The 18,895-nt window shown below is 40.5% G+C and overlaps 1 protein-coding gene across 6 annotated transcripts in view; it reads right to left on the bottom strand.

Annotated features, from left to right (window-relative positions):
• The window catches only part of CHD7 (chromodomain helicase DNA binding protein 7), a 187,654-nt gene that overhangs the window by 128,759 nt on the left and 40,000 nt on the right, over nt 1-18,895 (bottom strand). For 3 of the 6 annotated variants that reach the window (XM_035011218.1, XM_035011213.1, XM_035011219.1), the window contains exon 1: nt 7,619-7,933. The exons of 2 other annotated variants lie outside the window; for them this stretch is intronic. The gene's annotated coding sequence lies outside the window, so the exon portion shown is untranslated. Of the gene's footprint in view, nt 1-2,437; nt 3,649-7,618; nt 7,934-18,895 lie in introns of those variants that run through there. One more of the 6 variants, XM_035011214.1, reaches the window with a different exon arrangement.

Genomic DNA, 18,895 nt, shown 5'->3' with positions numbered 1-18,895 from the left:
AAGCAGAAACCTTCAGTGCCAAGTGCAACAAATGTTCATAAACTGAATTTACTCCTCAACAGCCTAAGCAGTCGGTCTTCATTTATTCAAGACTCATTCCAGCTTTCAAGGAAATAAATACTAGAATGGACTTGATAATGGCTGAAACTAGCCGTGCAGACTAACCACTTATCAAAATAACCTTTCAAATTAGCTTAAGGGAAGTAATGTCCACTCCTATGGACGGATGGCCTTGTTCTTACAGGATAACGGCTTCACCCTTCCTGGGTCCCCACGCGTCCCGGGAGGCAATGCTACTGACTGCATGGGGTTCCCAACCAGCTCTGGGGAGCAAGCAGCCAGGGTGGGGGTGGGGGTGGGAAGTGGCCTGGTCTGCTGAGCCTGGAGCAGCAGTGGTGGAGTTGACGCTGACTTTGTATCCGCTTGAGGCTGAGCGGAAAGAGGAAAAAGAACTTGCCTACAGGCACGGGGAGGGACGAAACAGAACCCTCATGGAGAGCAATCCTACCTGACGCATAGGCTTCCAGTTAGCCGATCTCTGCGACTGAGACTCACTCCATTTCCCAGCAGCAGGAGAGATGACGGCATTACCCGGTATCAGGTAAGCGCACCACCCACCACAACTGAGACCACCGTCAGGTGAACTCGGGGCAGAGGAGTTCAAGAACTATGGCTTTAGCCTGTCATTAGTGACTGTTCCCACTCGCCTGGACAGGCACCACCGCCCTCCTGCCCCTTTTCTGACCTCAAGACTTGGCTGGCGACTATGCTAGGAATCCATCTGGTAGCTGGATTTCATATTTCTGATCTGAGCTAATCTAATTAATTTATTTTGGTCTTTTTTAATTTGATCAAGTCCATTTGAATACCCACTTTCCCAAGTCACAGCTGCAACATATAATTTTGTTTCTATCAAAGATATTCATTTAAAACTCCTTTTTGGAGGTTGGGCCCTTCTCTACATTCAGTATCTACATTTTCTATGTCTAGATAGATCCCCTGTTCAATGAGCCATCAAATCAGAACCATAGATGTCATTTTAAATATTGTAGTAGCCATGTTTTAAAAGTAACCAAAAAAGAGTGAAATTAATTTTAATAATAAATTTTATTTAACCCAATATGTGCAAAATATTATCACTTCAACATGTAATCAACATTAAAAAATGGATGAGACTGTTTACACCTTTTGGTACTGCATCTTTGAACCGCAGTATGTATTTTATACTCGCAGCACATCTCAATTTCTACTGGCCACATTTCAAGGAAAAAATGTGCACGTGGGGGTAGTGGCTACCACTCTGGACAGCACAGTTACAGATTATTAAAAAGAAGACTAGAAATACAAGTTGTCAGTGTTCTCAAATAATTCTGATAATTATCACTTGGATAATAAATATTCAAGTTGTCTTTATGTCTGATTTGGCTTCAAGTAAAAATCAAGCTAAATCTCAAATCACACTTACTTATTCAAAATACATGGACTGAGTACCTACAATGATCCAAGCACTGGTCTAGGTACTAGAGATATATCAGCGAATAAAAACAAACAAAATTCCCTTTATTCTCATGGAGATCATCTGTAAATGATGAACCTTAAAGAAGTAAGATTCGGAGGTTACAGTAATGAAAATTTAGGATGCCATTTTACAAAATATTTCTTGGGAATTTATGATGACAAGTGTTTTAACTATGTGTGATATTATATAGTAAACAGTATGGAAACATACAGGGAAGACATAATAATGTAAGTTTCAGCTGAGTGCCCTACCGGGCACTGGGTATTTTCTGAGACAAGAATGACAGTGCAGAGGTGCATGTACGTCTGGAGGTGAGGAGAGGCGCAATGAGACAGGTCAACTAACAGAATCATCACTGCAATAGAGAGCTCACTGTGAAACCAATCATGAAAATCTGAGAATTAGTAAGGACTCTGGAGACCTTCTAAGCCAAACCCCTCTTCCTTTAACAGATTAAAAAACCCTTTTAGAGATTGAGGAGAAGTAAACATCTTCTAAAAAATACTTCCATGACGAACAATTTGCAAAGACGAAAGAGAAATGTATAGAAAAAATGGCAGCTTCCTAGTAAGAGCGTATTATTAAAGGCCTTAACTGGGGTCTGTTTTGTTCGAGATTAAGTCACTAAACTGCTGAGACAAACAAATAGAAGAGAGTTTCCTTTCAAACAAATGTTTTGCATTATACTATCTGTAACTTTTAGGAAGCAAGCACCTATCAGCACCATATTGAGGCTCTTGGTTGATTTCGGGGGAAATGAGCAGGATGAAAACTGGGAGATGCAAAAAACAAGTAAACCGCACATAGAGAATCAGGGATGAAAGCAACGGGCATACAACAAACCAAGATGAAAGAAATAAGTTGTGCAAAAATACACATTAATATCTTGAAGTGAATTTCTGACTTCCTCAAACTTACATAAACAATGCTTTAACTCCATTGCTCTTCCCAAAGTAATACGGCATTTCTGCAGCCAAGTTTCGATGTGGTATCACAGTGACCTGGGAAACCAGCAAGGAGGTACATGAATACAAAACACTCTCCTGTGCAAAATATTTTCCATAGTCCAGCCACTTTTTATCCAATTGTGTAAGTAGAATGCCATCCAGAGGAAACTTTTTCATAAATATCCAACACATGTGGGCAAATGTGGAATCAAAGGATAACTGCCTTTTAGATGATGAAGACTGTTTTGTGTTCTACAGCTTGATTTGTAATTGTTCTCTGTAAGTTTCTCTCCTCCACCTCCAAAGAGCCTGAGGCACATAACATGACTGTGACAGTGATTCTTGGGATTGGGTAAAGCATGTATCAGTATTTCCACAGCAGTGTCTAGCAGCTGGAAAAACACGTCACCCCCCTGCAGTACAACCTAGGAAGACACCTCTCCATCATCAAGGTTACAAATCATATCAAAAGGGAGGAGGATCCATGAGCTGATGGGTGAACACACAAAAGATAAAGGACTCAGCACCGCTGAATATTCGTATTCACAGATCTGCTAGATCATGAGGCCTGTGGCCAATGATGCCCACTAATGGCCCCCAAGAGCCACTTGGAAAAGAGAAAAAGTCTACTCAGGCCAATACTCCCTGTGGGAGAAGGTATTATCCAATAGACAATGACCCAGATAAAGAATCAGGAAATGCCTCCAAGTCAGCAACATCAGTTGACCACAAGTCCATTCCAGATTTGCCTCATGGACCAAATGGTGCCCTTCCTGAACCATCCATCCCCCACCCCAGGAAAGACCACATTTTCTTCCTCATTAGTATGTTCAGGCGGTACCAATATGCTATGGATGTGCTGTCCCACACAACAGCCATGAGCCACATGTTGTTATTTCAATTAATTAAAACTAAATAAAATTTAAAATTCAGGAGCTCAGTCACATAAGCTACATTTCAAGTGCTCTCTGTGCATATATGCACAGTGCATACATGGAACATTTCCATCATTGCAGAAACATCTATGGACAGCACTACTATATACTTCTTGTTAGAGGTAACATTTTAGACAAAGACCATATAAGACAGTAGCAATTTTCTTTGATGAAAAATATTTTCTCCTGTTCAGAGTGTTATTTCAAAGCATTCTTTCAAAGGTCCATACCTACCCCTTGTGATGAAATTTATAGTGTTTGCTCCATTTAACACATTTTATGTTAACTGTATTTTCAACCTATAAAATTTCTCCTTTCTGTAATATCTCCCAACATATATTTCTATTTCTTTTTTTTTTTAAAGATTTTATTTATTTATTTGAAAGAGAGAGACACAGTGAAAGAGGGAACACAAGCAGGGGGAGAGGGAGAGGGAGAAGCAGGCTCCCTGCAGAGCAGGGAGCCCGATGCAGGGCTCGATCCCAGGACCCTGGGATCATGACCTGAGCTGAAGGCAGACGCTTAACCGACTGAGCCATCCAGGCGCCCCCATATATTTCTATTTCTTAATAATTTTTATTATGTTAAGAATGAGTCTCAACTACACAAAATACTACACTTAAGAACAATTAATTTCAAAATCCTTTTCACTTATAATTGCCATATTACCATTGCCCTTTAATAAAGTATTTGCAATCTTAATTATTACAACCAAGAATCTACATAACTATAGAGTAAGACCACTATTTTTCTTAGTGGCTTTGTATATTACTTTCAGTCACTATTTTATTGGAAGAAAAAAATACAGAAAAACAAAAAAGGATCTGAAGTCCTTCAAAAGATCTGTTGGTCCAAGCACCATATGAAAAATAAAACCAAAAAAAAAAGAGTAAGAATTGCATCTACAGTTAGCTTCCATTTATAACACTAGGTAACCCCCAAATTTGCTGATATGAATTGAAGAGATACATATTTTGTACAGGAAAAACTGCTCAGAATTGATGTTGTATAGAGTAATGCTATGCTTTACATCGGCATTCCCTATGGAAGCTAATACTAGATCCCATCTGCCCCTCTGACCCAGCCAAACAATGGGAAATAACCCTCTATCCTTTCCATCATTCATTCATTTAAAAAATATTTAATGAGTGCCTACTTTGCATAACGCATTTACCAGACACCGGGGACAGAGAGCTGAACAAAACAGCCATGTCCCCCATCCTGTACAGCTTGCTGTTCTAATATACGCCCCTTGGATAGCCTGCATACTCCACCCACCAACCAACCTGCTAACTCAGCCTCCCAAATATCCCACCAGTCCACTTCTCCTCTCAGTTCACACCAGCTCTGAGGGAGTCAGGCCTTCGTGTGTTAGTCAAGGACAAAACATTAAAGGCTGGCTGTTTCTCCCAAGTCGGGTCTCAACAAGTTCACACAGCCGACTGAATGATCTTCCAAAACACAAAACACATCATCTTTCTCCCCTGATTAAAATCCTTAAAGGAGTTTCCGTGGCTTCCCATCAAGTCCAAATGCTCCAGCATGGGGAAGGCACTTCATAATCAGATCCCTGTCAACCTCCATTCTAACCCCCCAAACTCCCCTCCCCCTGCCCCTGAAACAAGCACAAATAGCCGTCAAACAGAGGGAAGTTTACCAACAATCATCCATTCATTTCCTCACACCTTCCTCGCCTCCCCACCTGCCTCCTTACCCCCTCACCGGTGCAGTCTGGCGTCTTTTCCCTCTCAGTTCCTTTGTTACCAGCCACCTGGGGGAACTTGCTGACCCTCAGCCCTCCTCCTCCTCAGGCTAATTTTGAAGCCCTCCCTAGTATTTGTGCCACACTGGGGAAAGGGCTACAAAAACATCCAGCACTGTTGCTCTCCTCTGCTTGCCTGGCCATATGAAGGGGGTCCTGGGACCACGGGCACCTCCTGGGAGCTGGTGAGAGATGCAGAATCTTGGGATCCTAACCCAGACCCAGAATCTGCATTTTATTAACAAGCGCCCCTGTGGATTCCGGTGCAGATCTGGGAAGCTATGGTTCTCACTGCTCCTCAGTTAACACGAGAATGAATAACCAACAACAAATAACTCATCCCAAAGAATTGCAAAGTAATACAAAGATGTGCTATCTTACTCTTAAGGAAAGGTAGTCCTGGCATTCCTGACCAACAAAGAAACAATACTGATACTGACCTCATCCAAAGAATTATGAGTACTCCTTAGTGACAAATTTTAATCTGCAATGGTTTACAACGAGTGGACATTTAAAAGTGGCTTAATTTTAAAGATACATCCATCTGCTTGCCAATCATTTTACATGGCCCCTCCAAAAAATACAGTTAACATTGATATCTAATGCTATGTTACATAACACACTATTTCACAGGTTTCTTGCAGAAATCTTTCAGTTATTTCTACATAACTTTGAGAGTCTGTATATTCTGAGCTGCCTTTCAGATAAAGATGATTTTTTTTCAATATAATGTTTCCATATAATCCAGGGGTGCCCTGCTGATCACAAACAATAGGGCCAATGTTTTCCTTCAAGGCAACTAATGAAACAGCACTCAGCTAACAGTTCATACCAAGTGCATGGCCACAACACTAATTTTTTTTTCTAAATTGGCCAAAAGGTACATACAGTCCTATACATAAGTTGTGCCACTAAACCACAAGAATCCTGGAAATCAATGTCCTTTAGAGAACAACCTTTATACCCTACAATTCTACACTGAAATATCACTCTCTGAAATTAGCTCCTTCAAAGACTAGGCCCACTGAGAAGGCAGCCAGCAGACAGCTAACCTGCTTGTCCCACCACAAGACCTAAGAAGAACACGTCCAGGGTGACCTTTCCATACACAACTTCGCGTGGCCCAGCAATAGACCAGTATATACTCTAAAAGCACTTGGAGTATTAGACATAACATGGCCAAAGAAATGAGGACAAACACCTATAAACATATCTGTACATGCTATATCCATATATGTAAACAAGATATGTATCTCCGTAAAATATGTGAAGCTACCCCAACTTTTTAATGCTATCTTAATTAATTTTATTACAGCAAGAAGGAAAGCAAACAGAGACAGGTCCAAAAATAGGTAAATGGAAATTTTTTTAGTGTAATTTATTTGGGACAGGGAAAAATTAAACTTCAGAAATGTATTTCAATCCACCTGGCAAGGATGTTTATTGGGCAGACTAATGGAAGAGTAATATAAATTTTACAAAATTTTGTGATTGCTGATACATCTTGCTTAATATTGTAAAATATCCTGGCATAGTTTAAACAAACAAAACATGGTTGATCTATAAAGGCAAATGATGTCACATGTTTATTAGCCTATTTAAAAATCACCATTTGAAAATATATTTCCCTATTTACTCTATCTAGAACTATTTCAAGCAACTGACAATACACACACACACACACACACACACACACCCCATCTGGTGATGTCAAGCCTACAGAAAGTGAGAAGAGAATAGGAGGGAAGGAAGGAGCTGCCTAGGGCCACCCTCTGTCCAGGGGTATCCTGCTGATCACAAACCCCTAAAAAGCTGATCCTGAACCACTGAAAGATGCCACGGGGGGATACAGGCAACAATGCTGAGGGGCTAAAACAAAGGCAAACGGCCAACCGCTCTTGTAAGAACAGTTTTCTGTATACTTAACTACAGTTGTCATGGATTAACTGATCTGGTAATTTCCTACATTCTTTTGCATTTTCAAGGGTTCTAAAAAGTTGAAAGGGGGGTCTTGTCTCATCTTCTAGGGGGAGTGTAAAACTCCCAATTCTGTACCCAACTCTGCCTGGTTTGAAACGCAGGGAGAGGGAGGTTGTAGTAAACAGTGTTCTCGGATACCTACTACTAACATTCTTTTCCTTAGAGAAACCTTTGGCAATACCACAGCTGAAAATAATTTATCATTTTCTCTGCTAAAAGAGAGCACATGTGATGAGAAGCCTTATCCATCATGAATAAACCTGAGCTCAGACACAGGCAAAGTGTCAAGGACGAGGGCAGAGGTCACACGGTAACCTGGAAGGTTTTTTAAAGATGCTGTATTTCATGCAGAAGAGGAATACACAAGGACTTCGAAAAATCCAAATTTCTATCAGGGAAGCAAGCAATATAAAAGTGACACAGAACTATAAAGAAAGGCTGAGGAGGTCCTTGGAAGAGTGTTACAGAAACTTACTTGGGAAAACTGCACATGATCTCAAAAAGGTAAATCTATAGGGGGAAAAGGGAAGAAAACAAGTGTCACTTATCAGTAACTACATTAAATCTCTACTTCAAAAAAATTATATTTGACAAAGGAAATGGAACGAAGACTGGAATATACAATAAAGTTTCGCATCTATTATATCATAATCATTCTGAATTATAACAAGGTTGGAAACATTTTTTCTATGCCTATGACACTTATAAATGTGAGTAAGTTCTACAATGCCACCATCATCAAAACTATCTGATAACCAAAACTATTATCAAAAACTATTCTAGGGACGCCTGGGTGGCTCAGTCAGTTAGGCATCTGCCTCCAGCTCAGGTCATGACCCTGGGGTCCTGGGATCGAGTCCCGCATCGGGCTCCTTGCTCAGCTGGGGTCTGCTTCTCCCTCTGCCTGCTGCTCCCCCTACTTGTGCTCACTCTCTCTCTCTGACAAATAAGTAAATAAAATTAAAAAAAAATTTTTTTAAATATTCTAAAATATAACTACTGATAGTCAAAACTATTAATTTCATGCAGCTAAATAAGTCCAATACATCTTTTTTTAAAGATTTTATTTATTTGAAAGAGAGAAAAAGCAAGAGACAGAGCATGAGCAGAGGGGAAGGGGCAAAGGGAGAGGGAGAGGCAGAGTCCCCACTGAGCAGGGAGCCCCAGTGCAGTGGGGCTGGGTCCTATGACCCTGAGGTCATGATCTGAGCCAAAGGCAGACACTTAACCAACTGAGCCACCCAGGTGCCCAAGTCTGATACATCTTTTAGCCAAGTTAAATGTCTTCATATTCGCATGTAATAAAAGACAACAGTTTTCTCCATAGACTCTGTATATTTAACTTTACATTTTCCTGCATCCACAGCAAAGGCTCAACCCCAAACCAGCCCTTTTCCTCGTTACCCAGAAGTCTTCTGAGCTTCCTTCCCCAGTTAGCTGAGCAGTGTGGGCAAAATGAAATATCTTTTATACTATTCTAAGCAAATTAACTCATAACCCAAATCTGTTCCCCCCAATATTACAATACATTCTGCAACAAATTCCTCTATTATTTTATTGCAGCACCATACCATTCTGTGTTGCTGAAAGCTGACTATAACAGCCACTTCTGCCTCAAATATTCCCCTAAAAGTCATTCAATTAACCAATTCTCACGTTAAGTAATTCTTACATGAGTGTACAAGTTTCCTGATATTAGGATATTGTTCTAACTGGCAGGTAAACTTTATATTTCAGTTTGAAAAGGGATCCTACTGATGTAGTTGTAAATTTCTACCTTGTGTTCATTTTGATCAGAGATCAGTATTAAGATCACCTCGAGTGAGCAGGTAAGAGAGACTGTAACGTGTAAAAAGAAAAAAGGCAGAGTGAGAAGAGGAGCTACTACCAGGTGAGACATTTATTTCACATAATGAGGATGATCAAGATAATTTAAGGCTACCAATGAGATCTTACCACTGAAATCTGTACTTGGTTTAATCAAAAAATACAAAAAGAACAGACACCTATCTACGCACCTTTAAAATACAGAGCTTCTGGGGCACCTAGGTGGCTCAGTTGTTAAGCGTCTGCCTTCGGCTCAAGTCATGATCCCAGGGTCCTGGGATCAAGCCCCGCATCGGGCTCCCTGCTTGGCCAGGAGCCTGATTCTCCCTCTCCCACTCCCCCTGCTTGTGTTCCCTCTCTAGCTGTCTCTCTCTCTCTCTGTGTCAAATAAATAAAATAAAATCTTTAAAAATAAATAAATAAATAAAATACAGAGCTTCCTAAGGCCTCAGACTGCTGCACCCACCCGCTGGTATGGTTTTTGCGAGTTAACTAGTATACATCATTTGCCAATAAAATTATGGTACAGGTAAGGAAATGAAAATAGTTAAGTTTCATCACAGATACTATACATCATACTACACCTACCCACACTGTTCATGTTCTCGCCCCCATAGTCATTATGTCTCTAAATATACCAAAGTCCCATGCCCATTTCTCAGAAATAATTTGAAAATATTCACAATTTTTCCTCTAAAACAATTCTGCAGAACATAAAGGTTTTAGTCTAACCATGCTACCAAGGGTTCAGTGCCTTTAAAAACCAGTGGCTATGACAAACATATCTCAAATTTCTTAAAACAGCCTTAAAGATTCTGTACGTAAATCAGAGTGTTCCATTAAATAGAATACTACCCTACACTACATCTTCCAGATTGCAATGTATACCTGGAAAGAGCATAAAGTGTTCTGGAAGACCACATATCTCACGTTGTACTTCAAAAGTAAACTCACAAGCCCTCTGTGTCTGCATTGGACAGCTGTTAAGACCAGCGTTCCTTAGCACTAAAACTAAAATAAGGGAGATTAAAGACTGTTTCTCACCATGGTGAAGGGAATAGCTTTAAAATACCATTTGGTATTTCAAATTGTTTAGATCATCAGTATTCAGATAATTTTTATTGGCTGCATACAAACTTGGTAGTTAGCAGCTTTTAACCTATCAGAATCATTTATAACTTTTTTATAGAATGAATTTAAGTTTTCTGTTACTTTAATTTTTCGATTTTGCATTTATCTTTTATTTGAATAAATGATGTCCTGTTGAAAGGTTAACTTGCAAATACATACATTTCAATATTTCTTTCATCATGAACCATTTTAAGTTCCATCAATATTTGCTAACCACTCAAATAACAAGTATCACTGAAAACTGTAAAATTATCTGGCATCCACAAACAATAAAATGTTTGAAATAAATTTTGATTGTTAATTTCACCTGGCCCCTTGGTTCACAGCTTATATGTAAGCATTTCAGATGTAAATCCAGTATAAAACAAGTAACCATGTGAATATGCTGAAAATAATAACTGCTTCCTAATGAATCAAAATCATGTTTTAATACAATTATTTTTCTGCATTATAATATTCTTCTGTCTTCATATAAATATACTTTGAGTTCTTGAGCTTGTTTTTGTGAATTTTTTCTGATCCCTCCAATACTATCAGCCAGTATTTTGTTGTTCTTGGGGAAAGTGTTTTGGTGGAGATAAGAACAGAATGCCGAGAAGCACAGGAACCCTCCCATTAGCCCCTGTAGCTATTTCAATGAAGTGAAATTACATGAAGTTTAAAATCCTCTTCTTCTGTCACAATAGCCACACGCAAGTGCTCGACAGCCACGCGTGGCAGTGGCTACTGAAGTGGATGCAGCAGATAGAGAGCTCTGTTGAATTTCCACCACGGCAGGAAAATACGGGCGGTTCTGGTCTAGAGGACTCTGTCTAAGCAGAGATTCCGAAGGCAGGCAGGAGACCAGCAGACAGAGGGAAGCAGGAGGACGGAAAAATCCATTCCTGAGGCTTAGGGAAGCAGGATATACTCAGATATCTGCAAATACCTCAGTATGTCTTAACTTAAGTGGAGGCTATATCTTGAAGGGCCTTTATAATTCATTCTGAATTCATGGAGAAGTCAAGTCACTCTCAAGTTTTTAAGCCATATGGTTTAGAAAGATGTACAGTTTGGAAAGAATCCCCCTTACTGGCTTGCGGATTACAGATTGGGAGAGGTGGGAATGGTACAAGAGTAGGCCCAAGAAGCCCGGTTAGGAGACTCTCGCAGGAATTCAGGTAAAAGATGATGGTGCAGGGAAAAAAAAGGAGCGGGACATACTGAAGATACAGAACTACCCAACCATCTGACTCTGTTTCTGAGCAGATGTTGGAGGATGAAGAGTCTAGGATGACAGGACTCTGGCTTGGGTAACTGAGCAGATGGTTATACCATTCACCGAAACATGGGGAACAGAAGAAAAGTTGAATTTATATGGGGTGGGGGAGAGGTGTAGAAATAATCCACACAGAGCCACCAAGGAAGCCATACAACATAAAAGTGAAGAGAGAGAGAGAGAAAGCTGAGCTAAAGATACGGCTGTCTGGGTCACTGACAAACAGAAGGAAGGCAAAGTCTTGGAGTAGATAAGATCACCCAGAAAGTATGTTTAGTGATAAGAGAAAAGAACGAGAGGATCCTGAGGAATACCAACACTTACGGGGCAGGCAGAAGCGTCAGCCAGCACGACAAAAAAAAAAACATCAAAAAAGGAAAGAAAAACAGAAGCTTTAAGAAGGAGGTGATCAACAGGTTCGAACGCTACAGAGCAAGAAGAACAGTGTCCACCGGACTCCACAGGCAGGACACCAGGAACTCTGTTAAGAGCAGCTTCTATGAAGTAGGAGAGCCAGCAGCTCAAGTGCTCCAGCTAAGGTGCTGGGAGGAGAGAAAAGCAGAGATGGCTACCAACCTCCAACAGAGAAGGCGAGGAGACGAGAGCAGCAGTGGAGTGAACTGACCAAGGACTGGTATCTGCAGACTCAAGAAGAGAGAAATGAGGTTTGTGTTCAAACACAACTCACACAACCCTGGGAAAATTCCTTAGTCTTTCTGTACCTCAATATAATGAGGATAACAACAGCATTTACTCCACAAGGTTATTAGAATTAAGTGCATTAATATTTGTAAAGTGCTTAGAACGGTGCCTGCCACATGGTAAGCACCATATTAGCCTTTGTTAGATATGTAACACTGACAGGAGACATTGAGTGAGAGGTCCAAGAAGGAGCATAGAAAAAAGGGGAACAATTAAGGGCATGAGTCTCGGAGGAGGGGGCAGGGGTGGGAGAAGACCCATGCAGAGGGCATGGGATCTGCCTCTTTCATCAGGACAAGCAGAAGGATGGGTACAGATAGAGAGTTAACAAAAAGTGAATATGGTTTCATTCCCATGGCTTCAGTTGGCTTGTTCAATTCCAAGGGAGGCAGTGGTCTGGAAATGTAAGTTTTAAAGAAACAAACTGAAGACAAAAGTAAGTGGAAAGATAAACGGTGCTCATGGATTGAAGAATTAATGTTATTAAAATGTCCACACATGGGGCGCATCGGTGGCTCAGCTGGTTAAGCGTCTGCCTCAGGTCATGATCTCAGGGTCCTGGGATCAAGCCCCACATCGGGCTCCCTGCTCAGCAGAGTCTGTTTCTCCCCCTCCATGTGCTCAACCCTCTCTCTCTAATAAATAAATAAAATCTTTAAAAAAATAAATAAAATAAAATGTCCACACTGCCCAAAGGAATCTATAGATTCAATACAATCCCTATGAAAATTTCAATGGCATTTTTCACAGAAATAGAATAAACAATCCTAAAATTTGTATGGAATCACAAAAGACCTGCACATCAACAGAGCAAAGTGGCATGGTCACAGGGCACTATGAACCCACTAAGGTCTGAGACCAACTCTGAAATGACATCTGGTTCTGGAAATGATAATTCCACCTATCTGTAATTCATGAGGACTAAATTGGAGTGTACATACAAAGCACTTAACACAGTCCCTGGCACATAATTAGTAGGCAATGCAGACGATCAAACAACTTTCTCCTTTAATGTGAGAAATTTAAATATGAAAAATATATCAACCAGGCTGTGTGGCCTTGATCCAGTTAGTTAGCCTCTCTGGTTCTTGGTTCTTCATCTGTGGAGAGGGGAAGTGGAAAGGTGGCTGAATAAAATGGCAAACATCTTACCACTCTAAGACACTAAGTACTTCACAATTGGAAATAGGTGAAGTACAGCTGTCCTCTTCTGAAACCACACTTCTAGTGATAGAAAAGTAATTAAAACTTCAAAAAGCACAGATAATTGATAAAAAGTGACTATACAGATAAACTGAACACACATATATTATGTAAATAATTCAGTAACTCTAAAGTAGAATTATCACTCTACAGAATTCATTCTGAATTCATGGAGACGTGAATCACTCTGAAGTTTTTAAGCTATGCTATTTAGAAAGATACACATTTTAGAAGGAATCCCCCCTTACTAAAATGTGGGAACCACTAGTAACTCAAGTAACTGTTCCCCTCTAAAGGTAAATCAGCACCTGGCTTACACGGTACGATTAAGAAACCACCATTTCTCAGAACACATTCCTTTGCGACGCTGTAAAGGGGCATCCTAGGGCATCCCTCTGCTTCAGGCCACCTAGAGAAAGGGAGGTCAGGGCACTGGACACCTGCAAGCACCCCTCCACGAAAAAGGCCTCAGAGGCCTGCCAGGTCTTTTCCTAAATGTCTGAAGTACTGGTCCAAAGACCAAGCAGTCACCTAAAGCAAATTTCTCAGAAAAATGAAACCTCATGCTCTCTTTATTCCTAAACAAGGCTGGCAGCACGCAATCTCTCCCTAATCACCAATAATATAAACTCTTGGTCACAGAACTGTAATCCTTCCATTAAATTAACAATTTAAGGGTTCAGAATATAACTACAAGGCATCCTATAAAGCACTGAAGAACTGGATGCTAAATGTATTCTTCCCATTTCCCATTTATTTGCTGAGCAAACTTGAGATATGATCTCTTCAATTTCCTTTTCCAAAAGCAAAATAGGTTAATATCAACTGTCATCTTCAGGGATGCTGTAAGGATAACTTCTTCAAATTCCTAGCACAAATATACTCACTATAAAAGATATATTAAAATTTTTATTATACATCATGATTAGTCTTAAAGGTCTAGCTTAGGACACTTCTTTCCTCAGATTCCCTAACTATACAGACGGAAGAGCTTTCCAATCAAAACAAAACAAAACAACCCCCCCAACACACACACACACACACACAAACAAACAAACAAAACACACACACAAGACACACACAAAATTTCAGCTTCCACAATTTTAAAAACTTTAAGAGGGGCACCTGGGTGGCTCAGTCATTAAGCGTCTGCCTTCGGCTCGGGTCATGATCCCAGGGTCCTGGGATTGAGCCCCGCATTGGGCTCCCTACTCCACGGGAAGCCTGCTTCTCCCTCTCCCACTCCCCCTGCTTGTGTTCCTGCTCTCGCTACCTCTCTCTCTCTCTCTCTCTGTGTCAAATAAATAAATAAATAAAATCTTTAAAAAAAAAAACTTTCAGAAAATATCACAGAACAGTTCTTTAAAACATCTTCCCTAACAAGCCACCATCAGTAGGTTTCCCCATATCTGGAATCTAGAACAGTACACCTTTGCAGTTTGCAGGCCTTCAGCGTGCAAGCCCAACTGGTCCCCTCTCTAGAGCCCCCAGGGAGTGGGGAGACTTTGGTCATCGCCAACAGGGTCCTGTGCCCACTGCCCCTGGGCTCCTGGCTCCTGGAGTACTGCTCATACCTCCTCATTTTATCCCCAGTACTTATCACCGTGGCTAGGATAAAGCAGGTGCACGCACATGCTTGAAGAAGGAATAAAAAGTAAGAGTTTTTTTCCAATAAATAAGCCACAAAAATCTGAATTTCTACCTCCTGACATGGAAAGGCAAACTGGAAGACACCCGAATGCTGTACTTGCAAATCCCATCATCTGTTTCTGAATTTGTCCCAAAGCTTATCTCCCCTCAATTTTATATATCTAATAGCCCTGGGCAGACCCCCTTTCAACAAAAGTTTATGATTTCACATCAGCATTTTCTCATCTTTATCTTTTATTGACCACTGTCAAAAATTAAGCTTATAAATGTTAAGCTTATTTATAAAATCACCACCTTTCATCAAAGGTTAATGTTGCACAATTGTGACATCTCTTTAACACTTTAGAATTAAAACAATCATAAGGAAACATGAGAAGAAAGGAATATCATGGCCAAGGAGGGGGTAGAAGAGAACAGCATCTAGAAATTTGGGGAAAACCATTTGTGAAGCCAGCCAGATCTGGCCCAAACACTTTCTCTTCCTCAAGCAAATTAAAGCAGCTCTCTGGACTTCAGCTGCTCATCTATGAAAATATGAAAATAAGTATTCCATCACCTCCCTCAAAGGGCTGCTTAGAAGTGATTTGTCAAAAGTAGCCATTAACAGAATGCCTTGCACACAACAGATGGTAAATGTTAGTTGTTCTCCCCACATTTTGCACCAACCTTAACCTAGTCATCTAGATTTCCCTACTCCCAGCTTCATCGCCAAATATACTGCGTATCTCTCCATGGGAGCTGACAGTACAAAACTCAAATGGTATTATACCAAGTTCTGAACTCTTCTGCCCTATTAAGAATCAAAAATGCCTTTTAAAAATCACAACCACAGAAGCCTGTCACCTTGCTAGGGCAGAGACAGGGCCAGCAGAAAGAGTCCAGACAGAAGGCTGCAGAGCAAGTCCCTGGATGGACACCCTCACAGACCATGAAGGAAATCCTGCTTTCACGCATCTAGAATCTGGGAATCACAGGACGGGAGTACTAAAAGACTCAAGACCGAATCCAATCACTTGACCTTATAGAGAAACAGTGAGAAGGTAAATGCTTTATTCAAAGTCACTCAGCTAGTCAGAGAGAGAGAGTGAAGACTCCAAGACTAGTGCTGGTTCCCACTGTAATAAATACCCTACACTGCTACGAACGTATCCCCTTTTTCTTAGGCAACAGCGTCCTCTCAGACTAGGTAACTATATATATCACTGGAAAAACGTTAACAGGCATTTGAGGCAATACAATTTTAAAACAGTACATCCAAACACCAGCTATGGAGTAAGCTAAAGTCATAACTTGAAGCGATTCCAAATAAGATGGCATTCTAAAAACGTTCTGTTCTGTTGGCGTTATCACTGAATGTGGTGTTGTGTCTCCAAGGTCACTATGTTGAAGGAAACAACATTCATTTGCATAATTTCTGGTGTATTAAGTCAACTATGTCATGAGAATTTTTTTATTTTAACCAGGAGAGGAGCTGCTTCCCCAAATTGTCTCCGAATGCTAAGCCCTTCTTTCTGTACCCAAAGATATTTGCCCTCTACGCATCATTTCTATACACCTGCATCTTTCTAGATGGTGGTTAATGCCATAAGCCATTTGATTCAGGGTAGATGGAGAAACAGTTTGACTGAGTTGCAAGCTTTTTTCAAACAACACCATTTTTTAAAATTTAAATTCAATTAGCCAACATATAGTACGTCACTAGTTTCAGATGTATTGTTCAATAATTCATCAGTTGCATATAACACCCAGGGCTCATCATATCACGTGCCTTCCTTAATGCCCACGACCCAACGACACCATTTTTAATGGAAAAAAAAAAAAAAAAAAACCAACTTACAAACCATCGTTATTCAGACTCGGGTGTGTGGCAGGCATTTTCTCAAAAATGAACAAAATAAGTCTGTCACTTAAGGAAAACAATTGACAGTTTGTTGCCAATGATAAAATTTGAGCTTTTAAGCAAAAATCAGAATTTTGGAAAATCTGTATTCACCATCATGAACTTGACAGCTTCCCAATACTTGAATTTTTTTATTAGACAGTAAGAGAAAAAAGATTTTTAAAAATACTGTAAAATGAAATGTGTCAACATCTGAAAGATTTATGTAACTCACTGAACCAATATTTTCCAAATTACCAATGCATGATGTTACAAAGCTATACACAAGGATAAAAGATCCATTCAAAGTGCAAGATACACCAATGCATTTTAATGAAACCAAATACTAAAATTTTACTGATACGATTTCAGATTCCACACTACAACTAACCTTTAAGAAACTACTCCTTATAGTTTTAGTATAGTATAAAATTATCTAAAAAGCCTATTCAAATATTCCTCCCTTTTCAATTACAAATCTGCATGCCAGATTTTCTTCATGTTCTTCAACCAAAACAACATATTACAACAGATGGAATGCAGAAGCAGCTATCAAAATCTAACGGTCTTCTATTGAGCCAGGCACTAAAGAGACTTACAAAAACATAAAGTAATACCCTATAAACTCTTGCTTTGGAAAACACTGATTTTTCAAAAAAAATTAAGTTGTTTGTATTAACATGTAATGTATTGTTGGTCAACAGCATTGCTGAGGAATGCAACGTACAAACACTTAAAACTTAGATATCATAAAACATTTAAACATGGCAAAGAACAATGGCAACAAACAAAAAGGACCTTTCATATATGACATCCTGGACATGAACAGCCTGGCCACAAGTCTTAACCACGGAGAACTAGAAACTCCGTAATTTCCACTGCCACAATCACCAAAAAAGCCACAGATATCCTTGACAAAGGAGAGCCAGAATAAGGAGCCACAGACTCTATTATGAAGGCTGCTTGCCTAAATGTCTGGCTTTCAAGAGACGTTGGGGTGGGGAATGCAGAGAAGAGAAAGTTCCAGAACCAGCAAATCAAATGACCAGGCTGTGTCCATCCAGCAGAGAAAAGGAAGGGAATACCTTACTTTTGCTCTGTAGCTTACTGTGAGAACACTTCAGCATTCACCCACTCGTTCTTCTTTTTACAAGAACGAGACATCCATACTCCTACTCTCTCTGCTTTGTATGAAGATCAAAGGACCCAAAAGCTTTTTCTTATATGTATCTTAGCTTCAATAACCCTATGAGATAAGCAGTACAAATACCATCCCCATTTACAGATCATGAAACTGAGTCCTGAGAGTTGGGCGGGAGAACCGTATATCCCTACCCCGGGTCTTCTGGGCTCTTGTTTGAAATTTCTGCCACACGCCACTCGGACACTGGTTCTCCTGATGGGTCCTGCACCGGCAGCATCAAGACCTCGGGCAGCTTGTTAGACACGTGACTCCTCAAGCCAGCCCAGACCGACTAAGTTTAAAACTCTTGGGGTGAGCCCCAGCAATCTGTGTTTTACAAAGCCTTCCAGGTCATTCGGATGTATGAACTGAAGGCCTAGAAACGATGACACCCCAGAAAGGCACCCATCCGCCAGGACAATTACATAAATAATATGAACAACTTGATACCAATACAATACCGGCAGAGCTGCCACAACAAAACACCAAAGACTGAACGGTGTGAACAACAGAAATGTACTTCTCACAGCTCTGGAGGCTCAAAGTCCAAGATCAAGGAACCAGCAGGATAGGCTTCATTCTGAGCCGCCTTCCGGCTTGTATCTGTGGTCACACAACCTCTTTGTGCAGAGAGAGAGAAAAATCCTTCTCTTCCTCTTCTTACAAAGCCGTCAATCCTATCGGATTCAGGCCCCACCCACATGACCTCATTTAATTGTAACCATGTCCATAAGGGCCCCATTTCCAAGTACAGTTACGCTGAGACTGGGGCTTCAACATATGAATTTGGGGGGAACAAAATTCAGCCCCTGACTTCAGAAGGAAAACGTTCAGGCCCCATGCAAAGGCTGATGCTGCTGGTCCAGGACCTCACCCGCAGAACCCACGCCACGGAGGGACACAGACAGAGAAGTTTACC

Source organism: Mirounga leonina, unplaced genomic scaffold (genome assembly GCF_011800145.1).
Source record: "Mirounga leonina isolate KUSES-001 unplaced genomic scaffold, KU_Mleo_1.0 Mir_165, whole genome shotgun sequence".
NCBI classification, from domain to species: Eukaryota; Metazoa; Chordata; class Mammalia; order Carnivora; family Phocidae; genus Mirounga; species Mirounga leonina.
The sequence above is the reverse complement of the archived record's forward strand: the minus strand, read 5'-3'. Positions and strand labels throughout refer to the sequence as shown.